Source organism: Otolemur garnettii, unplaced genomic scaffold (genome assembly GCF_000181295.1).
Source record: "Otolemur garnettii isolate 467f Iridium unplaced genomic scaffold, OtoGar3 scaffold00051, whole genome shotgun sequence".
Lineage (NCBI taxonomy): Eukaryota > Metazoa > Chordata > Mammalia > Primates > Galagidae > Otolemur > Otolemur garnettii.
The window spans coordinates 5483483-5507548 of record NW_003852446.1 but is presented as its reverse complement, the minus strand read 5'-3'; the positions used below and the strand labels follow the sequence as shown (position 1 = coordinate 5507548).

General features: G+C 41.6%; 1 protein-coding gene and 1 non-coding gene across 4 annotated transcripts in view; both read left to right on the top strand.

The window, feature by feature from the left end:
* MAP7D2 (MAP7 domain containing 2) overlaps window positions 1–24066 on the top strand; it is a 116241-nt gene that overhangs the window by 21470 nt on the left and 70705 nt on the right. The window lies entirely within an intron of this gene.
* LOC111726023 lies at window positions 54–126 on the top strand. The gene has a single exon (XR_002773926.1). It is a non-coding gene; the product is annotated as a small nucleolar RNA Z40 (small nucleolar RNA).

Genomic DNA, 24066 nt, shown 5'->3' with positions numbered 1-24066 from the left:
ATGACTAGATTTTACTATGTCAATGTACATTCACATTGGTTATCAAGGTTATGTGATGTTATGATGATGGGCAAAATATTCAACTGCTCTGAATGGGCTGAGTGAAAATAGCCTTTCTGAACATTAAAAAAAAAAAAACTCTCCATTCCTCCTCCCCACAGGCTGTAGTGATCACCGTGCTACTTTCTGTCTCTCTACATTTGCCTACTTTAGGTCCCTCATGTGTGGAATCAGACCATATTTATCCTTTGTGACCGACTTATTTCACTTAGCATGATGTCCTGGAGGTTCATCAGTATTTTGGCATGTGCTTGAATTTCCTTCCTTTTTAGGGCTGAATAATATTGCATTGTATGGATATATCACATTTTGTTTATTCATTCACTTGTCACCGGGCACTTGGGTTACTTCCCCCTTCTGGCTATTGAGAATAATGCTGCTGTGAACATGGATGTGCAGCTATCTATTTGAGTCACTGTTTGAGTCGCTGTTTTCAATTCTTCTGGATATGTACCCAAAAGTGGAATTGCCAGGTCATATGGTAATTCTGTGTTTGGCCCTGATTTTTGAAAAAATACTTTAGAAATTACTATTGAAATGTAATTTACATAACAAATTTCACCCTTATAAAGTGTACGATTCAGTGAATTTAGTTTAGTCACAAGCTTGTGCAATTGGTTCTACTAGTCACTGATTTTTTTTAGCCTCTTAGGAACTGGACAGAGAGAGAGAGAATCTCTTTACTTCCCCTGCCCATTTTTTTTTTTTGAGACAGAGTCCAACCATGTCGCCCTGGGTAGAGTGCCATGGCATCATCGTACCTTGGAGCAACCTCAATTTCTTGCGCTCAAGCAATCCTCTTGCTTCAGCTTCCTGAGTAGCTGGGGCTACAGGCATACACCACAATGCCTGGCTAGTTTTTCTGTGTTTAACAGAGATGGAGTCTTCTCTTGCTCAGGCTGGTCTTGAACTCCTGAGCTCAAGCAGTCTACCTGCCTAGGCCTCACAGAGTGGCAGGATTATAGTCATGAGCCACTGTACCAGACTGAGAATGAATGTTCAAGGTGGCTTGGGGTGTAAGGAAGGGAGCTTTCAGGATTATTTTTTTTTTTTTTTTTTTTTTTTTTTTTGAGACAGAGCCTCAAGCTGTCCCCCTGGGCAGAGTGCCGTGGCATTACAGATCACAGCAACCTCCAACTCCTGGGCTCAAGCGAGTCTCCTGCCTCCGCCTCCCAAGTAGCTGGGACCACAGGCGCCCGCCACAACGCCCGGCTATTTTTTTGGTTGCAGCGTCATTGTTGTTTGGCGGGTCCAGGCTGGGGATTCGAACCCGCCACCTTAGGTGTACGTGGCTGGCGCCTTAGCCGGTTGAGCTATAGGCGCCGAGCCGCTTTCAGGATTATTTATGAAACTCTTTTAAAAAAAGAATATGGGCTCGTTGCCTATGGCCAAGTGGCTAAGGCACCAGCCACATACACCTGAGCTGGCGGGTTTGAATCCAGCCTGGGCCTGCCAAACAACAATGACGGCTGCAACCCCAAAATAGCCAGGCATTGTGATGGGCGCCTGTGGTCCCAGCTACTTGGGAGGTGGAGGCAGGAGAATCACTTGAGCCCAGGAGTTGGAGGTTGCTGTGATGCCACAGCACTCTACCCAGGGCAACAGCTTGAGACTCTGTCTCAAAAAAAAAAAAAAAGAAGAAGAAGAAGAAGAAGATGTAATATTTGTACTAAATCTTTGAAATGCCTCCTGATCTTTTGCAAGAATACTTTGTCCAGTATGAGGTTTTCAGACCTGAAGTTCAGAAAGGCTCCCCTGCTGCCTGACATATTTTCAGCTACTCTTGAGGTCTTGTTTTATAGAACGGGGCACCGAAGAACAAATGGGTCAGGTTTCCCAGCAAGGCTTTGGAAGCCTGGCTCCTTAGGAACAGGCAGACCTTCATGTTGTGTTTGCTTTGACACTTGGCCTTGCCTGGCTCAGAACTGCTTCCATTCCATCTCTGGTTCTGGTCCCAAATTCTGTAGTTACATGGATTCCCAAACATGAAGCAGGTGATTTACAACAAATGCCTGAAATATTTGATTTTCAGATTTAGATTGCTTTGCGGCAGAGAATAAACCTCAGCAGCTTTTGTTATTGCGTGCCATTTGTATAGACCAGGGTGCTCGGGTTTTTGCTTGGACCATCATGTAGTTGTGGTTTTACTATTTTATGCTTGGGGCATGGTTTTATTGTGGTTTTCAGATACTTGGCCAGCTTTCTTTTGTTTCTCTTTTAAATATACAATTCACCAATTCAAAGTGTACAATGCAGTGTTTTTTAAGCATCTTCATAGAGTCATGCAACCATCACCACAGTCAATTCCAGAATATTTTCATCATCCTAAAAAGGAACCCCACACTCATGAGCAGTCCCTCCCCATTTCCCCTAACCCCCAGCTGTAGGCAACCCAACCATTGAGCTACTGAGAACATATTTTTGGCCAGTATTCTTGTGGTTCCCCCCTCCACCTAAATTGTAGTATAAGGCACCAACCCTTCTTTTCCTACCTGTTTCATTCTTGTCTTTTGCTCTTCCTTCCTCCCTCCCTCTTCTCTTTAGATATTAGCAAGTTATCTTTAAATCCTCATTAAATGACTTCCTAAGTGGATGAATTGGTGGATAGGACACAACTCCTAGAATTCATCCCATAAGGCAGGGATGGACAGATAGCCTGGTTAAAGTCTGGGACACCCTTCTAAATTGCCTGCCTTGATTTTGTCACTATGAGGCCGGTTTTCTTTCCACTGCCTGGTCTGTAGGGACTGTGAGAGTGAGGCCAGTGAGAGAAAACAGGGCAGAAGCTGCTCTAGGATTATCAATGTCATGGTCTGGGAAGTGATGAATTAAGATGTCAGCCTGTGGCACCTGAGAGTAGGTGCCAGACAGAAATCAAATGCTCGCCTTACAAAAGTAGTTTCCAGATGTGTAAATTCAGCCACTTGATCCTCCTCTTAAGGGAAACTATTTAATATTCAAAGTAGAGTTTCAGAATTGCAAATATTATTATGTAACTTGAGAATCACTGTAGTAGGCTGTGAGAAAAGAGATTCAGTAGAGATTTTTTGCTGACTTTTGTAACTAAGTTTGAAAGCAAGAGGAAAGAACTTCTTTTGTTGTTGCAGTTTGGCAGGGGCCGGCCTTGAACCTGCCACCCTCAGTGTATGGGGCCACTGCCCTACTCACTGAGCCACAGGTGCCGCTCAGGAACGAACTTTTAATTGACGTTGAACTCAGCTGCCAGGAGAATTAAAACACTGAGTTCGGAGAGTTGTGCTTACCAAACTCTTTTATACTTTTTTTCAGTTGAGTTACAGTTATAGAGTTACATTTGTAGATTGTTAGGTCATGGGAAAATTTTTTATTTTTATTTTATTATATTACTTATTTTGAGGCTGAGTCTAACTTTGTCACCAGGTAAAGTGCTATGGCATCATAGCTCACAGCAACCTCAGACTCCTGCGCTCAAGTGATTCTCTTGCCTCAGCCTCTCAAGTAGCTGGGACTACAGGCGCTTGCCATAACTCCCTGCTTTTTAAATTAAATTTAATTTTATTCTTTAGACAGAGTCTCAAACTGTTGCCCTAGGTATAGTGTCATGGCGTTATAGCTCATAGCAACCTCCAACTCTTGGGCTCAAGCAGTCCTTTTGCCTCAGTTTTTCTTTTATTTGTTTATTTTAGTAGAGACAGGGTCTTGCTTTTGCTCAGGCTGGTCTCAAACTCGTGAGCTCAAGCAATCCACCTGCCTCGGCCTCCCAGCATGCTAGGATTACAGGCGTGAGCCACCACGCCCAGCTGACATGGGAAAAATTTTTAGCTAGCAGACAAAGAGAAAAAGAAATCACAAAGAGTTAATGATTGTATTTCTCAAGAAACCACGGTACTGTTATTTATTACATGGTCTCTTTCAAGGGTATTTCTGTTTAGTTCTTTCTTGTCTTTGGAGGTGTACTTCTGCAGCTATCTGCTACATTCTCAGGACCACTAAAAAGTGTAAGATTTATTTCTCTTTCCTCATTAATCCTGGTTCTGGCATTTCTACTACTTAGGTGACCTAGAACCAAGACACGTCACCTCTCTGGGAGCCTACTCGCCCTTTGTGGAAGGAGAAAATAAATCCAGCCTCATGAGGTTGTAAAATTTAAATAAGATAATGTGTATAAAACATTTAACACAGCTCCTGGCACAGACTAAGAGCTCAATGAATGTTAGCTGTTATTAAGAGGCCATGTTTCCACTGGCCTTAATGGCTCATGCCTGTAATCTTAGCACTCAAGGAGGCCAAGGCGGGTGCATTGCTTAAAGTAAGGAGTTCAAGACTAGCCTGAGCATGAGTGAGACCCATCTCTACTAAAAATAGAAAAACTAGCCAGGCTTTGTGGCACATGTCTGTAATCCCAGCTACTTGGGAGGCTGAGGCAAGAGGATTGCTCAAGCCCAGGAGTTTGAAGTTGCTGTGAGCTATGATGCTACAGCACACTACCCAGGGCGACAGTGAGACTCTGTCTCAAAAAGTAAATAGAAAGAATATAAAAAAGGCCATATTTTGTTATGTACTTGCTGTGTATGAGGCACTAGGTTAGGTTTTGTGAGGAATAAACCAAGCATTTTGAATGGAATTCAGGCTTTGTTTATATTATAACGTGCCTAAGCATTGGTATACAGTATCCTGTACACTTGGTATAGTATTTGGTAACCTCCACATTTTGTCTCTTTACAGCTATACATTTTATTGAATAAATATCCATAAAACAGTGTTGATTATAGACATCAAACAGGAAAGATTTGTCTAGATTCTTACTGAGAATTGTAAATATTGTTACTTTTTGTGGATACATTTGAAAATGTTATCATTTACTGTTGGCCACTAGGTGCTTTAATCAAGGCAAATCGTCTTGCTCAAATCAAATAACCTTGACAAAAAAGTGTAATCGGGGCCCTGCTTAATGAATGTACTAATTATTTTCCATGTTGAAAAAAAGACATCAGCAGTGTTTGTTCCTGGGCATGCTATATATATCTCCTGTTCCATTACATCTCCATATTGGTGGGGATGGAACAAGTACCAGCAGGCCCTTGGCTGTGGAATTTTCTGAGCCATGTGAGGCAGAAGAACAGTGTACTCTTAGAACCAGATCTGACCAGCCTTTCCTTGTGTTTTGGAATGTACTTTGGGAGAAATAGAGTAAGCTGCTGTTTGGAGAGGAAGTTTGGGCTTTTATTTTATTTTGAAGGAGTTTGGGAAATTTTACCCCCAAATATACCACCTTGGTATGCTAGTTACTTCAAACCATACTTGGGGAACAGCAATACAGGGAGGAACTTTCTCTGAACTTCCCTTTTCTGCCTAAAGATAGATCTTGATTACTGTGGATCCCTTCACTTGGAATCTTATCAACTCTCTGACATCAACCTAGACAAACTGTCACTTATTCTTTGGAGAGTTACTGGGAAATGACTTTTATTACCTAAGAGATTTGTTATCTGCATGACAAGACCACCTTTAGCCACCATACAGTTCCTCTCCTCACCTTCCTGTAACTTGTGGCACATGACCCCTAGAAGCCCTAAGCCCCTTATTCCTTTCTGTAGCTCAGGATGCCATATGAGCTTCAATCATCTGACCCTTCTTCAGGTTTCATATTTTGTAGGACTCCCATATACACATACAAATGTAAATGTGTTTTTTTTTCTTATTAATCTGTTTACATGCCAGTTTAATTCATAGCCCAGCCAAAGAACCTAGAAGCATAGAGGAAAGCCCTTTTTTGCTCCCCTACGATTTCTTAAAACAAAATGATGAGCATTGTGATGATTCAAGTCCTATATCTATTTTAACCTGGGAGGACCTCTAAATGATCACAGAGGGGACTGGAGTTGGATGTAACCTCTGTCTTCAGACACCCAGGGAGGGGGTCAAGCATTAGATGCCTCCCAGAGGCATCTGCAGATATTGCCTAATCCCCTCACTTAGTCTTGTCTTGGGAAAAATATTTTTCAGGATCTCAGTTTCCCATCAATAAAATGAGGGTAAAAACACCTACTTCTTAGCAGGCGGTGTAGGCTTGTCATCCCCTATAGTTAGGAGGCCAAGATGGAAGGATTGCTTGCTTGAGGCCAGCCTGAGCAATATAGCAAGACCTCATCTCTTGAAAAAAATAAACTAACCACATGCTTTTTCAAATCTTCTCTTCTAGCTACTTTGAAATATACAATATACTGTCAACCAAAAATAATCAAAAAGGTCAGAATCTAGTTTAAAGAGAGTTTATTCAAATGCAGAGTTTAAGAACAACTTTGGTGGGGGTCGAGTGGGAGGAGATATACAGATTCCAAAGAATAAAAGTCAGTGTTTGAAATTGAAGATTCGGATCATTTATATAGATAAAGTTCAGGGAAGTTTAACAGAATTTCAACATTTTTCTATAGAACGCTTAGTACATAGTTACAATGATTTGATTAGTCGAGGTGGTCTTTCTCTTCAGGAAAGATATTTTGAACCTTCCACACTGAAGATGTAAATAGTCATAGGGTTTTTAGCACCATCCGATTTGAGTTTGGCATAGGACAGTAAAGGAAGCAGTTGATCTGTAACAAAAGTCAGTGGTTGAAAGAGGGGAGTATATCGGTCTCTTTTCTCTCTTAGTCATTTATAGAACAAGAACAGTGAGGAAGAGTGTTAAGCTATAATCTAAGAAGCAGAATTGCCAACATGCTGCATGACTCAGTCTCTAGGACTTAACTTCCCACTTGGCATAATAAATGTAGAGAGTCCTAAAATTTATTTTCTTTTATAATATTATTAAATATAGTCACTCTACTGTAATGCATTATCAAGCTATCACATACACCCCATAAATATGTATAAATATTACATGTCTATTCAAAAATAAAAAAGACATGTATTCAAAAGGAAAAATGAAACACCTATTTCTTAGGGTTAAATGTGTATTAAGGATACGGAAAAAAAAATACAGGGTAGCACAGTGGCTCATGCCTGTAATCCTAGCCCTGTGGGAGGCTGAAGCAGGTGGATTGCTTGAGCTCAGGAGTTTGAGCCCAGCCTGAGCAAGAGTGAGACCCCATCTCTACTAAAAATAGAAAAACTAGCCGGGTGTTGTAGCTGGCACCTGTAGTCCCAGCTCCTTCTTTTTGTAGTTGTTGTTTGGCCAGGGCAGTGTTCGAACCCGCTAATCTCAGTATGTGGGGCTGGTGCCCTACTCACTGAGCCAAAGGCACAACCCAGTCCCAGCTACTTGGGAGGCTGAGGCAAGAGGAGCACTTGAGCCCAAGCATTTGAGGTTGCTGTGAGCTATGATGACACCAGGGCAACAGAGTGGTGACTCTGTCTCAAAAAAAAAAAAAAAATACATATATCAGTCAGCACACTACCTTTCATGGGTCTGAGCTGTTGAGTAGCCATTCTAAGCCTAGTAAAGACAGGGGAGTTTGCTTTGTGGCATCTTCAAATGACTAAAGACCAGGCCAGTCAATTTCTTTTTTTTTTAAATTGTTAATCATTATGGGTACATGTGATGTTTTCATATAGGCATACAATGTGAATTAATCAAATCAAGGTAATTGGGGTATCCATCCCCTCAGGCATTTATCAATTCTTTGTGTTAGGAACATTCCAGTTCCACTCTTTTAGTTATTTTAAAGTATACCCTAACTTAGTGTTGACTATAGTCACTTTATTTGGGCTACCAAGTATTTTTTATTCTAACTATATATATATTTTTAAAATGTTTTATTTTTAATTATGGGTACATAATAGTTGTATATCTTTAGAGAGGGTACATGTGATGTTTTGATACAGGGAAACAATGTGAATTCATCAAATCAGAATAATTGGAGTATCCATCACCTCAGGCATTTACCAATTCTTTGTGTTAGGAACGTTCCATTTCCACTCTTTCGGTTATTTCAAATATACCCTTAACTTACTGTTGATTGTAGTTGCTTTGTTGTGCTGTCAAATAATGGTCATTCTATCTAACTATATTTTTGCACCCATTAACCATCCCTTCTTTATAACCCCTTCCCAACATCTGGTAACTATCATTCTATTCTCTGTCTCCACGAGATTCTTTGTTTTAATGTTTCGTATTCACGTGTGAGTGAAAACATTTGAGATTTGTCTTTCTGTGCTTGGCTTATTTCACTTAACATAATGTACTCCAGTTCCATCCATGTTGTTTCAAATGGCAGGATCTTATTCATTTTTATGGCTACATAATATTCCATCATGTTTATGTACCACAATTTCTTTGTCCATTCATCTGATGTTGGACACTTAGGATGATTCCAGATCTTGGTTATTGTGAGTAATGCAGTAAACATGGGAGTGTGGATGTCTTTTTGATATACTGATTTCCTTTCTTTTGGATACATACATAGCAAAGGGATTGCTGAGTCATACGATAATTCTATTTTTAGTTTTTCTTGTTTTTTTTTTTAAATTAAATCATAGCTGTGTGCATTAATGCAATCATGGGGTACAATGTGCTGGTTTTATATACAATTTGAAATATTTTCAAACTGGTTAACATTGCTTTCGCAGCATTTTCGTAGTTATTGTCTTAAGACATTTATATTTTACATTTAGAAAGATTCTCATGTACTCTTGTAAGGTGTACCATAGGTGTGGTCCACCGATTACCCAACCTCCCCCCTCCCTTTCCCTCCTTCTCCCCTTTCCCCATATTCTTGGGCTATAATTGGGTTACAGCTTTCATAGGCAAGCTATAAATTGATTTCATAGTAGGGCTGAATGCATTGGATACTTTTTCTTCCATTCTTGAGATACTTTGCTAAGAAGAATATTTTCCAGCTCCATTCATGTAAACCTGAAGGAGGTAAAGTCTCCATCTTTCTTTAAGGCGGCATAATATTCCATGGTGTACATATACCACAATTTATTAATCTATTCATGGGTCGATGGGCACTTGGGCTTCTTCCATGACTTAGCAATTATGACTTGGGCTGCAATAAACATTTGAGTAATCTCCATACTGTTCTCCATAGTAGTTGTACCAGTTTACATTCCCAGCAAGTATACAGGGAGAAAGGTTCCCTTTTCTCCACATCACCAGCATTTGTTAGATAAAAGTCATTTTAACTGGGGTGAGATGATGTCTCATTATAGTTTTCATTTGCATTTCTCTAATGGCTAATAATATTGAGTATTTTTTTCACGTATTCTTTTGAGAAATGTTTATCAGATCTTTTGCCCAATTTTTAACAGTTTTGTCCTACTATTAGAGCTCCTGATATATTCTAGTTATTATTAATCCCTTGTAAGATGGAGTTTGCAAATATAGTCTCCATTCTGTGGGTTGTCTCTTCCTGTTGCTATTTTCTTTGCTATGCAGAAAATTTTTGGCTTGATATGATCCCATTTGTCCAATTTTGCTTTCATTGCCTGTGTTTTGAGGGTATTATTCATAAATTCTTTGCTCAGACCAATGTCCTGAAGCATTTCCCTGATGTTTTCTTTTTTTTTTTTTCTTTTTTTTAATGGACAGAGTCTCACAATATCGCCCTCAGTAGAGGACTGTGGCGTCACAGCTCACAGCAACCTCCAACTCCTGGGCTTAAGCGATTCTCTTGCCTCAGCCTCCAAGTAGCTGGGACTACAGGCGCCTGCCACAACACCTGGCTATTTTTTTGTCGCAGTTGTTTAGCTGGCCCAGGCCAGGTTTGAACCTACCACCTTCGCTGTATGTGGCTGACGCCGTAACCACTGTGCTATGGGTGCCAAGCCCCTGATGTTTTCTTTATGTAGTTTCATAATTTCAGGTCTTAGATCTAAGTATTTAACCCATTTTGATTTGATTTTTGTATGTGGTAAGAGGTATATGTGAATCTTCCTAATGTAAAATATAAATGTCTTAACACAATAACTAAGAAAATGCCATGAAGGCTATGTTGACCAGTTTGGTGAAAATATTTCAAATTGTATATAAAACCAGCACACTGTACCCTGTGACTGCATTAATGTACACAGCTATGATTTAATAATAAAAAAAGACTCTGGTTTCATTCTGCCTGTGGATATCCAGTTTCTCAGTACCCCAAAGACACTGTCCTTTTCCCACTATAAGCTCTTGGCACATTTGTCAAAGATAAGTTCACTATAGATGTGTGGATTTATTTCTGGACTCTCCATTCTGTTCCATTGATCTATGTGTCTGTCTGGATTTTTATTTCAGAACATCACAGGGGTACAAATATTTTGCATATATGAACTGGTTTTGTACACTGTGAGTCCAAGTTGTAAGTATACCCCTTAGCCAGATAGTGTGCATTGTATCTGTTAGGTGTGTCTGTTTTTATACCAATACCACCCTTTTTGGTTACTACAACTCTGATTTGACATCAGGTAATATGATTCCTCCAGGTTTTTTGTTGTTGTTGTTTTTGTTGTTTGTTTTTTTAACCATAGGTCTCATTCTGTTGCCCAGGCTAGAGTACAGTGGCATCATCCTAGCTAACTGCAACCTCGAACTCTTGAGCTCAAGTGATCCTCCTGCCTCAGCCTCCTGAGTGGCAGGTGCCACCATGTCCAGCTAACTTTTCTCTTTTTTTGGTAGAGGCAACATCTTGCTCAAGCTGGTCTAGAGCTCCTGATCTCAAGCAAACTTCCTGCCTTGGCCTCCTAGTGCAGGCATGAGCCACCAGGCCTGGCCTCCAGTTTTGTTCTTTTTGCTCAGAATGGCTCTGGCTATTCTGTGTCTTTTGTGGTTCCATATAAATCTTAGGGTTATTTTTTTCTGTTCCTGTACAAAATATCAGTGGTATTTTGGGTTTTTCTACTCTCCCAAATTTTATTAAAGAAAAAACAGTGGTGATAAATCTCCAGGATAGAGTCAATTTTCTGGGATTCCCAAAAATGTCACATGTGATTTCCAAATGCATGCCAGAAGTATACATAGTTCCCAATTGTACTAAGTAGGTGAGAAGCTAAAATCTTAGTATTCATCTGCCAGCTTTCCCCAGTCTATGATCTGTCTTTGGATCAGCAATAAGTGCCTGAACAGCTACTATGGCCTCTTTAATTTTTATCTGTAGCTCTCTTAGCTCTTGTAAGTGTGGCAATTGTAGAATTTGAGCAGCTTTGTTAAGAACTGCATCTCTTGTGTCAAAACCAAGAATATATTTGTCTAAAGCAACAGGCAAGCTAGCTTTTGTTTGATTTGTTTTAGCAACCGAATCCTGTGTCAGGACTCCTCAACCAAAATGTCAATTGCATTACCAGGTAATCATCATGACTTTGAATCTGAAGGAGGTTAGCCAAAGCCGTCACACAAGCCTTAAAATCAGGATTATTTACATCCACATTGATCAATGGCTTTTCATTTTTAGTTGTACTGTCAGCATTGTTTGCATTATCAGGTACTAAAATCCTTGTGCTTTTCAGCATGACCTCCATATTCAAGTCTAACAGCTAAATCAAGAAGCCAGTCAATTGTTTCTCAAAGATCTTGAGTCTTGAAAGGACAGTTAACATCTCTGAGATACTTTTCAGAGAACTTGGGCCAATCACCACTGGGGATATTTCTTAAGTTACCTCTGTCTTCAGTCTTTTAGCGTCTGATTTTCTGGTCTTCAAGTCAGATAATAAAGTTTCCAAATTCTGTTTCATCTTTGCAGTTGAAGCTGGCAGGATTGTGGTAGTTGAGAGCCATCTGCTTATGTCAGAGCATGTCCCTGATTCTTGCTCTGGTTCCCATAATGGTGATTGCACTGAATCTGTAGATTGCTATGGGCAGTATAAACATTTTAACAATATTCATTCTTCCAATCCATGAGCCCAGAATCTCGTTTCATTTTTTCTGTGTCCTCTTCAATTTTTTTCATCAGGATGTTAAATTTTTCACTGTAGAGATCTTTCTACTTCTTTGGTAAAGTTTATTTCTAGGTACTTTATTTTATTTGTAGCTATCATAAATGGGATTAACCTCTTTGATTTCTTTTTCAGGTTGTTTATTCTTGGCATATAGAAGTGCTACTGATTTTCGTATGTTTATTTTGTATTCTGCAACTTTACTGAATTAGTTTATCAGTTCTACTAGGTTTTTTTTTTTTTTTGAACACTTTAGGTTTCTCTAGATTTAAGATCATACCATCTGAAACAAGAATATTTGACTTCTTCCTTTCCAATTTGGATTCTTTTTATTTCTTTCTCTTGTCTGATTGCTCTAGCTAGAACTTCCAGTACTATATTGAATAACAGCGGTGAAAATGAGCATCCTTATCTTGTTTCAGATGTTAGAGGAAAGTCTTTCAGTTTTTCCCCCATTCAGTATAATACAAACTGTGGGTCTGTCATATATGGCTTTTTATCGTGTTGAGGTAGGTTCCTCCTATACCCAGTTTTTTGATGAGAGTTTTTATCATGAAGGGATGTTGACTTTTACTGAATGCTTGTTCAGCATCAATTGAAGTGATCATATAGTTTTTGTCCTTCCTTCTGTTGATATGATGTATCACATTGATTTGCATATGTTAACCCATCATTGCATTCCTGGGATGAATCCCTCTCAATCATGATGAGTAATCCTTTTAATGAGTTGTTGAATTCAGTTTGCTAGCATTTTGTTGAGGATATTTCCATCTATGTTGATCAGAGATACTGACCTATAGTTTTCTTTTTTTTTGGTTGGTCTTTATCTGGTTTTAGTACCAGGGTGATACAGGCCTCATAGAATAAGCTTGGGAGTATCCCTTGCTCCTTGATTTTTTGGAATAGTTTATGTAGGATTGATATCAGTTCTTCATTGAATGCTTGGTAGAATTCAGCAGCAAAGCCATCTGGAGCTGGGCTTTTCTTTGATGGAAGACTTTTTATTACTGCTTCTCTCTTGTTACTTATTATTTTTTATTAAGGTTTTGGACTTCTTTCTGGTTCAATCTTGGTAGGTTGTATGTATCTGGGAATTTTATCCATTTCTTCTAGGTTTTCCAATTTGTTGGCACATAATTGCTCTTAGTAATCGCTAATGATCCTTTGGATTCTGCAGTATCAGTTGTAAAGTCTCCTTTTTCATCTCTGATTTTATTTATTTGGGTCTTCTCTTTCTTTTTCTTAGTCTGTGAGCCAGTTTCTTTTGTTCAAAGCATTCTCTCAGTTATTAAGTCCAATGAAGGCTAAATGTGTGTGACACAAAAGTTAATACTTTTCAGTCCCACCACTCCATGCCATACTCTCATCCCCACCATATCCTTTTCCATTTAACCTGAAAGTGGCCTTGACAATCTTCTGACATCATGCATCAGGTAGCCATTGCCAGTTGGTCAATCTTAGCTGGAGAAACAGAGCCGGGTTGGTATCTCTATTGTTTGTATTGGTCCTCTAGCTTCTATTTCGGCAGCATCTCTTTTAGTGTGAAAATCCCCAGAAGGTATTTAAATGGCCTTGACAGAGTCTACGGGCAGGTGCTTAAAAGAAGCTCTTGGGCCACTCTGCAAATATTTATTGAGTGCCTAATACCTGCCATGCCTATGATATGTGATAGATCCAACATAGCCCTTCCTTTCCAAGAGCTCAATCTGGACAAAGCCATTCCTCCCCCCACCTCCAGTTTTTAATTAATTTATTTTTTAAGAGATGAGGGTCTTGTTTTGTCACCTGGGCTGGAGTGCAGTGGTGTGATCATAATTCACTGAGCCTCGATCTCCTGGGCTCTAGGGGGTCCTCCCACCTCAGCCTCCTGAGTACCTAGGACTACAGGCAGGAGCTACCATGCTCAGCTACTTCTTGTTTCTGCAAACGGTGCCAACCACTGTTCTTCTAACTACTCAGGCCTCTTTTGACTCCAGCCTTCCCCACTTCCCTTCAGTTGCCTTATTTGTGTAGCTTCTACTTCTCTATACTAGAATTTATCCTTTCCTTTTCTAACTCTCGTCTAGATTTTTCATTCACCATGTAACTGAAAGGTGGGGGGCAAGGTTTCCATGGGCCCAGCCCTAGACCCACCTGTGTGAGCTGGGGGCACATCTCAGAGGGCAAGACTGGGTGCAAAGGATGGACCTCAGCAGTGTGAGGAACAGAGCAAGGAAAGGACAGTGGGGACAGGGTTCTGAGAAAGACTGGCTACAGCTCAGGGCCCCCCTGTATCTCAGATGCCATTAGTTTTCACACATTCCCCATGAACATTCTCCACATAGAACAAAGGTCTGACAGTGAATTGTACTAGATAACGTGTTAGCAGCTTGAATGATCACCAAGAGAAAAACGTGGCAAATTATTTTACCTTCTACCTGTTCTTTGTTTCTTACGTTTGGTGACTATCTTGGCTAATATGTGTACATATTCATCATGCAGAGAACTCCATTTTTGAAACCTCAGAAGATTGATAGTGTGCTCAATGAAAGTACTCGCTGGGTGCCATATTGATGAGCAGAAAGTCGGGTTACCTTGGGAACACAGACGTCCTTCCTGTTTCTATAAAAAGGGATGCAGTGGCTACAGTTGTGAGGCAACCTACATTTTTCAGATTCTTTATGGTAGAAATATGCCTATAGGGAAATGCTATATTTTTTAGTGACTCTGATCAAATATATAAGCCTTCCTTTTAGAGCTGATCAAATCAGGAAAACCCAGTTTTCAGTGCTTCTGTATTTTTACAGGAATCAAAGCTGTTTTTAAACCATGTTTCTTTTCCCCCTCTTCCCCAGTGTCTACAGTACATGAGCAGGAAATTTGTTGTGAGAGACATGAATTGTTTCCATCAGCAGGTATTAAAGATATGATTTGTACTAACATTCTTAGGAGGGGACTTATTTGCCCATTAGGGCCTATGAAGGTCATGTGCAGGCAGATGGAATGTGTGTCCTACTGAGGGGTGTGGCCTGGCTAAGTAAGCCTTCTCACTGCTGATCCTAGGGGCAGGGTGATGTCTTTGTCTCCTTTGCAGATTCCTGCCTCACTGCAAAGCCATCCAGGAAAGTGGAGTTGGAGCACTTTGTTCCATAATGATTGTTATAAAATCCTTACTGCTATTATTTATGCATTTAGCTATAGTCCTACCCAGGGGAACAAACTATGCTCATCAATGCTATTGAACATGTGTAAGAAGTTAATCAATTCTCTGATTTTGAAGAATTTTCTTCTTATTGCCTCACATTTTTACAGGTTTTTTTTTTTTTTTTTTTTTGAGACAGAGTCTCCCTACATCGCCCTCAATAGAGTGCCGTGGTGTCACACCTCACAGGAACCTCAGACTCCTGCGCTTAAGCAATTCTCTTGCCTCAGCCTCCCAAGCAGCTGGGACTACAGGCGCCCGCCACAATGCCCAGCTATTTTTGGTTGCAGTTGTCATTGTTTAGCTGGCCCAGGCCAGGGTCGAACCTGCCAGCCTTGGTATATATGGCTGGTGCTGTAACCACTGTGCTCCAGGCACTAACCCGTTTTTACAGTTTTTAACCAAGCTGCCAAATGGGAATTGTGTTTATTCTCTTTATCATTTTCTGGTTTTACTACTATATTTCGATGTGGCATGAACCAACATGTGTACGCTATAAGGAAGTTTTCCTATTTGTCAAATGCAGGGTAGCTTACCACCCTTGGCCTGACTAACTTTGGGGACTAGATGATTCTGGTTTAGGGATGGGGCTGTCCTGTGCACTGCAGGGTGTTTCATGGCATCACTGGCCTCTACCCAGTAGATTCCAGTAGCACCTCTCCTCTTGGTGTGACAACCAAAAATATCTCCAGACATTGCCAAGTACTGACACGGGGGCACAGTCTCCCCTGGTTGAGAACTATTGGAGTATAGGATCATGTAGCTTGCTATTTTTAAAGGCACTGGTCATCTGAAACACTAGTTTTTTTGGTCCCCTGTAATAGAAATGTATGAAGTGACCTTGAAGCATGATAGCTTGGCTAATTTAAAATAATGTGGTGAATTGAAAACCCGATTGCTATGAGGGGCTAGCATGCTTCAATAGCAACAGCATATTGATGTTCTTTGATGGCTGTTTTTGCAGGTGAAATTGAACACAAAGGATTGTAAAATGTGTATAACATTTTTTATCTTCTTGCAATGAAAAACAAGGAAAGAGACAGTGACAGATACAATAGTCAAGCAACCCATGCACAGGCGCAACTGTAGTGCATAAAAGCACTTTTATTATGTGGTGGGTTGAATGGCAAGTGGCCTTTTTTGTGGAACATCCAAAAGAGAAGCCTATACATGTCAGTAAACCTTGGAATTTCACCCTGCAGACCTCATTATTTTATATTCGCAGAAACAAACATTGGATCCACATTTTTCTTTTTCTCTGGTCAGTATCATAATGTGTAGTCTTTTACTGTTTTCAAAATAACCTTTTGACTAGTGACAGCAATAAGTAGAACTTTAAGATTCATGGTCTTTGAGCGGCCCCTGTGGCTCAGTGACTAGGGCACCGGCCCCATATATGGAGGGTGGCAGGTTTGAACCTGACCCCGGCCAAACTGTAACAAAAAATAGGCAGGCCTTGTGGTGGGTGCCTGTAGTCCCAGCTACTCAGGAGGCTGAGGCAAGAGAATGGCCTAAGCTCAAGAGCTGGCGGTTGCTGTGAGCTGTGACGCCACGACACTACCAAGGGCAACAAAGACACTGTCTCAAAAAAAAAAAAAAATCCATGGTCCTTTTGTTTTTCCAAAGAGGATTAGTAGAAGGGGGGTTGGAGGGGTGTGAAATAGTGGCAACTTTAGTCACAAGCTGAGATACGTGCAAGACTGTTGGCAAGGCCAGTGGACTGCCCTGCACAGTGTTGAGTAGAGGCACACATTGTGTTCTGCTCTCCTAGTTCAAACTGTGCCAGGAAGCTGTTTCTGCCTTAAGGCCTTAAAGTGCCCCTGAAGATTGTCCTTGTTTATTAGTTATGTTGTAACTGGGCTGAGGATGCCAGATCTATAGACCTCAGATGGGGGGTCACCCTTGCTGGGAGTGCTTTTCAGAGAGACACACAGTGGGGGTTGCAACTTTCAAGACCATTTTTAATATGTCTCCAAATTGTTTGCAATACAAAGAGTGATTTTTTTTTCTCTAGCATCTTTATTTCTCTTTTGTATTTTGTTGTAAAACTAAGTAATCCTCTCAGTACCCAGGCCAGGGTGGTAAGAGGAGCAGACCTGAGCGCTGCACTGGTGACTTGGATTGCATTTCAGTAGCCTTGTCAGTGGCCACTCCACTCAGTGGCCTGACTGGGACCATCTCTGACATGGGGCTGGAATCCTGTGAGCCAAGACAGAAAAGCGAGGCCAGGAAGGCATGCGCCTCACATCAGATGGTTTGAGTTGCTTGGCAGTGGTTAAAGTTCAGATCCAGTACCCAGTGGGATGGCAGAGGAAGAGCTGTCAGTCTGGGAACAAGGGGACCTTCCTCAGGGAAGGGGTCTGAAGGGTCCTGCCGACCCCATAACAGTGACGGTGGAGGGACCCTAAAGTGACTGTGAACATGTCAGTGTGTGGAAATACTCAGGGAATGAGGACAAAATAAGGAGATTGAGACAAAGAACTCTCTGGTTGGCTTGCTCATACTCAAAAGTACGACTTGTCCTATAGTAGGGACTTGGAACCTTATGGGCAACTGGCCCGGGAATGGCATGGAGATAGACCAGAAAGGTCTCTGGTGATCCTTTGTAGCTCGTTTACTTTCATGGTCATTAAACGTACACATCACCCTGCAGAGAAGAAATCAAGTGGCATTACAAGTAGTGGGGACTCCACAAGTAATGTCTCTTTACCAGCAATTATCTGCTTGATTCTGTCTACAGTTTCAAAAGGATGTTTGTAAGTTTCTTGTACTCTGTTGCTGAAAAAAATCAAATAAGATTTATCTTTTCCCCATGTCTGGCCCTCTTTCCAGAGGCCCAAGACCTTTCTGAGTCTTATGTCAGGACAGTGAGTTAGGAGTTTGTATTTTCACATGACACAGCCCTCACTGGAAACGTCCACCTCTCCTGGTGTGTAACCCCAGAACCAGCCCCTGTCCTACCTTTGAAGGAAAATTCTGGTTGGGTTAGGCTTAGGAATAATGATGCCTAACATTTACTGAGTAGTGACTGTGTAGCAGGCAGTGCTCCGAGCAGTTCCTTCTCTCTTTCTCCCTCCACCCCCTACTCAATTAATGCTCCTAGCAATCCAGTAAGTGGCTGTGATTTCCATGGGGGTGGAAACCGCTGTGGAACCCCTACTCCCAGGTACAGTACCAGCTGCCTTCTCTGGCCTTGCTGGGGGATGGAAGGCTTTTCAAGGGTCATTCTGTCTGCATGATTGGAGTCCTCTATCAGGTGAGAGTCCAGAAGCTCATACCCAAGTCCTGTGTATCAGAGCCTCCCGATCTCTAAAGGACTTGAGGCCAAGTTCAGATGCCTGGCCCTGCACACCCTGTCTGTGGTAGAAAGCTCTACACTCATTCTGTGTTCATTCCCTTATCTGGTACCAGCCCCACCTGCATCTTTTTGGGGATCACTCCCAGGGGGAAGGATAGAGTCCAAATTCTTGTGGCTAAAGAACAGACACGCACAAAACCATTCTGTAATGACCAGAAGCACACAGAGAGGAGAGAATAGAGTTGGAGAGATGATCCTGTGATGACCACATGGGGGGAAAGACTGGCTGTGTAGGTTTCCTTTAACTAGCAAATCATTCTATGAAGAGAATATGCTGTGTATATTGGGTTGTTTTGAAATTACACATATTTGTATTTCATTTATTATAGAAACAGAAATGTAGACAAATCCTGCCTCCCAATAGAGGTTGCAGGGTAGGAGTTAAGCTTTCACATCATAGTGCTCAGTAGGTAATTAATCGAGTTTTATTTTTCTTGTCTGTGTCTTCCTTAGCTACCTTTGAGTTTATCTATCTCCTAAGCAAATGTATCAGTTCAGCAGAGCAAGTCTTTTGTGGGTTTTTTTTTTTTTGAGACAGGGTCTCACTCTGTTGCCTGGGCTACAGTACAGTGGTGTCATCATAGCTCACAGCAACCTCAAATTCCCTGGGCTCAAGCCATCCTCCTGCCTCAGCTTCCCAAGTAGCTGGGACTACAGCCGCACCACCACACCTGGCTCATTTTTCCATTTTTTTGTAAAGGTGGGTGTCAGGATCTGCTTCTGACACCACTTGTCAGGGCCCAGACTGGCCAGGTCTCGGGCCCAGCTTAGGTAGGTTCCGGACATGGACCGCTAAGCTACCTTGCTCAGGAACAGTTCCCCTTAGGTACTTGAGGGCTATCTACTTTAGCTGAAGAGAGAGAGAGAGATAGTATCTTAGAGTAAAGCAGTCTTCTTAGACCAGATAGCTCTTAGTCTTTAGCAGAGCTTGGTAATCTTCAGTAGAGAGACGTTGTGCTGGCGTTCTGCAGGCAGGAGAGTAGACAGAGTCAGAGAGTAAGCGAGTCCGTGATAGAATGCACATGCTCCCCACTGCCTTCTCCTCCAGTCTAACATAAGGCTGATCTCGTGCCTCTCAACACCACAGGTGTAGAGACTGCCAATTCACCACTGCTCTCATCTCGGGAGCTCTCTCATGCTTGTTAGGAGAGCCTAATCTCTCTCCATGCCCTTTTCACCAAGGTGTTCCATTACAGGTATTTCTTATAACTCTCACTCCTCCTACAGATGGGGTCTCACAGTATATTGCTCAGGCTGGTCTCAAATTTTTGATCCCAAGGGATCCTCTCACCTCCCAAAGTGTTGGAATTAGAGGCATGAGCCACGTACCCTGCCCAGAGCAAGTCTTAGAATGGAAACTCTGGCCTCTTGGGAAGTTGTGGGGGATTTCCTGGGGAGTTTCGTGGGGTTCTTGGGAAGATTGAAATGATTTCACAGCCTGGGGCTTGGGCCCATTGAGCATCTGTCGCAACTTGTTTGGTCCATGTTGTCATATTTCAAGGGAAGGGCACCAATTATAAATACCCCTGAATGCCCAGCATTCTCAGAAGGGTCCCATAACCCTGGAAATAGGTAGTTATGTTCCTGTTTTACAGAGGAGGAACTCAAAGTTGCTGAAATACTAAGATTTACCCAAGGTCCCTTGACTGGGATACAGTTGTGCAGGCCACATGGATGGAGCCAAGAAGAAGATCCCAGGGTTGAGGGGGCTAAACTTTATGCATGGATGGGAAGGCAGACCAGCAGAGTTTTACTGGTAGCTATAGAAAGAGCCAGGCCATTTGGACATTTGTAGCTGGGATCTGGTGTAGAGAGGAGAAAGTTACAAAGGTATGAGAAAAGTGGGTTAACAGTGATCCTGCAAGATAACACTTGTTGAAGAGTTCAGTACCATGGAACCCACTACTTATACCTCCTTATCTCCTTAGTTGTACTGGTGAGATTAGGGTTTTTAACCATGCCCTTTGAGAGCCCTGAAGTTCCAGCCAATCCCAGGGCCTTTGCAGGTGACTTCAATTCCCATGTTGGCCCTGGCAAGGGACATACTTCCTGTTTCCCATGATGCCCTTAAGTCTGAGTGCCCTCAGAGTGGTCAAACAAACACAATGTTTGTTTGTTTGTTTTTGAGATCCAAGGTTATTCTTTGTAACTTTGAGAACCAATAACATATGGCAGGTGGGCCAGCACTGAATTTTGCCTTTTCTGTTTATTGTTGCAGTTGTTGTATCTGTAAAAACAGTTATAATTTACATATACCACAATGCACAAACTTTAAGTGTACCATTCTATGAGTTTTGGCAAATATGGACACTGCTTTGGCTTAGGCCCTCCCACCGTGAGCACAATAGTCCTTGAACTGTCAGAGATCCGGCTGTCCAGTTGGTCCCCCACTGGAGGCCTGCGGCAAGCCACAGACCTTGGTGGTTTGAAAGAAGGCTTTAAAACTCTGGGAGGGTCAAGGGCTAGTTCTAGACTGTAGTAGTAGACATGACAGTGGTGAGATGTTGGTAATGGATGTTGAAGAGCACTAATGCTTTCCGGATGCTGGATGTGTCTCCAAGCACTTGGATTTACATTCTCATTTAGGGGCCACATCTACATCAATAATGATGATGGTGATAACCATTAGCCAATATTTTTTAGAAATTTAATGTGTGCTAAGAGCTTTACATATAGTATTGTTCTTTAAGTTCCACACTGCCTATGACAGAGGTACTGTTATTGTCCCTATGTAACAGATGAGAAAACTGGGGCTTAGGAGCTTCCCAGCAGTTGCACTGTTAGTGTGTGCTGAGCAGCAATGTGACAGAGCCCAGCAAAACCCATTCTTCTTTCTGCCCATCCTTCTCTATGCATCCCAGTAGGAATAGCTACTGGTCCCTGGATGTCTAGATCCCTAGGTCAGTGCTCCTTCTTGTAGGTGGTCTTCTCTATCAGTGTTGAGTCCATCAGACTGGCTCAAATTCAAGCTTTGCTATTCAGTAGCTACATGATTTTGAACACATTTCTTAAACTCAGTCTCAGTTTCCTCATCTATAAAATTGGGGGTGCCTCCTACCTACTAGGGTTATTGTGAGGATTAAATATCATTCGTAGAGCATAATGCCTGGCATGAAGTACATGCTTAAGAAATGGTGTCTTTAGAAGGAGACAGTCTAGCCCATTAATGTATGTACAGTTCCCCAAACTGGGCACCGTTGAATTTTATAACTTGGCACATTGTCTTTTGGTTCTGGGGGGCTTATGTATCAGACTGAGTTGCTGGCACAGGAAATCCTGGGATGACTGATCACAAGTGTATGCATATGGAAGAACAGCACTGTAACAACCACCTTTATAATTAGTGTTTGTGAGCTGTCATCTCTGTACCCTTTTTTTAGTAAGAAATTACTTACCCTGCTAAAGACAGGATCTGATTCACCAGAAAGGGCGTGTGTCTACTTGTATAGACAAGAACATACAGTTATTAGTAATGATACACCCTTTGCTGAAGTCAAAAAATTAAGAGATCATGTACCTTTTCCTAATAAAAAATGTATTTTGTGCAAAAAGAATGCTCACCCTGATTTTGTACTGGTGGTGTTGTAACGCACTTTTCTTATCATCACTGTTATGAGAGGTAGCCTGTTGGGTTTCCAAGTGTGTGTGCATGAGACCTCCATAGTAGAAAAGGGTGAGAAACAAGCAGGGACCTACAGGGGAACAGCCTGCACAGAACAGCTTGAACAACTTGATGGGTTACAGTATCTCCTTTACTCTTCACTATAAGATAGGTGCTACTCATCTCCATTTAACAGAAGAGGAGGCTTTGAGCAGGTCCTGCAGGGCCACACTGCTGTGCCTTCTTCCAGTAACTCCAAGCAGAGAATTTTGTGGCAGATTGGTGAGGCCCACATGCCAGGTTTCAGGGAGGGGAGAGGAATCCATTCTTGTTATTTGACCTTGATATCTTGGGTAGACTTGGCCCAATTCTACATTTAGGGGGAAAAAAACATTAGTCCTTAGCTGTGCAATTATGATTTAAGAAAATCATTTAGGAATCATGTAAGTCATTTAGTAATACTCTTATCATGTCCGCATTTTTCTGTAAAAATGTAATTCAGTAAGCCGTTTTTGTTTCATCGCCTAGTTTAATTAGCCACAGGCCACAGAGGTGACAGAGGTAGTTTCATTCCCTTAATACTTTAGCTGTAAAAGTATGATTATTGGCTCAGTGCCCAAAGCTCAATGGTTAGGGCACCAGCCACATACACCAGGACTGGCAGGTTTGAACCCGGCCCAGGCCTGCTAAACAACGACAGTGACAACAAAAATAGGTGGGCATAGTGGCGGGTACCCTGTAGTCCCAGCTACTTGGGAAGCTGCAGCAAGAGAATTGCTTAAGCCCAAGAGTTTGAGATTGCTGTGAGCTGTGATGCCACAGCACTCTACCAAGGGTAACATAGTAAGACTCTGTCTCAAAAAAAGAAAAAAAAGTATGATTATCATAACCTCTTTAAGTACCAGCCATATACATTAACTTAGTACTTTTCTTAGAATTCTGTGTTTTAGGGCTACTGAAATATAACATACCCAGAATCTATGATTATACATAGATTTAACAGATCAGAAAATGCTTTATCCTTTCAAGCCACTTCCAATCACTGTCAATAGACATATAGTAAAACCAGGTTGTTTCTGCACAAAATTTCCCCATAACATCCAAGTAGCCATACCAATGTCAGTTCTCTCATTTAGTATTAGTTATTTGAGATGGATGAAGAGTATACAAAATGGCTTTATTAATTTTCCAGCTTTATGTGACTATATTATATTATAATTATTTCAAAATTAAAAGTTAAAAATAATCTTATCCTTCAATCAAACCAGAGGAAATAAAAGAAAAAAAGTTAAAAAATTCAATACAAACATGTTATTTATTGCATTTTTTTTGAAACAGGGTCTCGTTATGTTGCCCATACTGATTTCGAACTCCTGGGTTCAAGCAGTTCTCCTCCCTAAGCCTTCAGAGTAGCTGGGAGTATAGGCCCATGCCATCAAACCCCACTTTTTAAATTTTTAAAATTTTTTGTTTGTTTTTAGACAGAGTCTCACTATGTTGCCCTGGGTAGAGTGCCGTGGCATCACAGCTTACAGCAACCTCAAACTCTTGGGCTCAAGGGATTCTCTTGCCTTAGTCTTCCAAGTAGCTGGGACTATAGGCGCCTACTATAAGGCCTGGCTATTTTTTGTTGCAGTAGTCATTATCATTTAACTGGCCCTGGCTGGGTTCGAACCTGCCAGCCTCGGTGTATGTGGCTGGCACTGTAACCACTGTGCTATGGGTAGCAAGCCAATTTTTTTTTTTTTTTTTTGAGACAGAGCCTCACTTTGTCACCCTTGGTAGTGTCCTAGCATCACAGCTCACAGCAACCCCAAACTCTTGGGCTCAAGTGATTCTCTGGTCTCAGCCTCCCAAGTAGCTGAAACTACAGGCACCTGCTACAACCCCCGGCTATATTTTTAGAGATGAGGTCTCACTCCTGCTCAGGCTGGTCTTGAACTCCTGAGCTCAAACAATCCACCCGCCTCGGCCTCCCAGCGTGCTAGAATTACAAATGTGAGCCACTGCGCCTGGCCTAATTTTTACATTTTT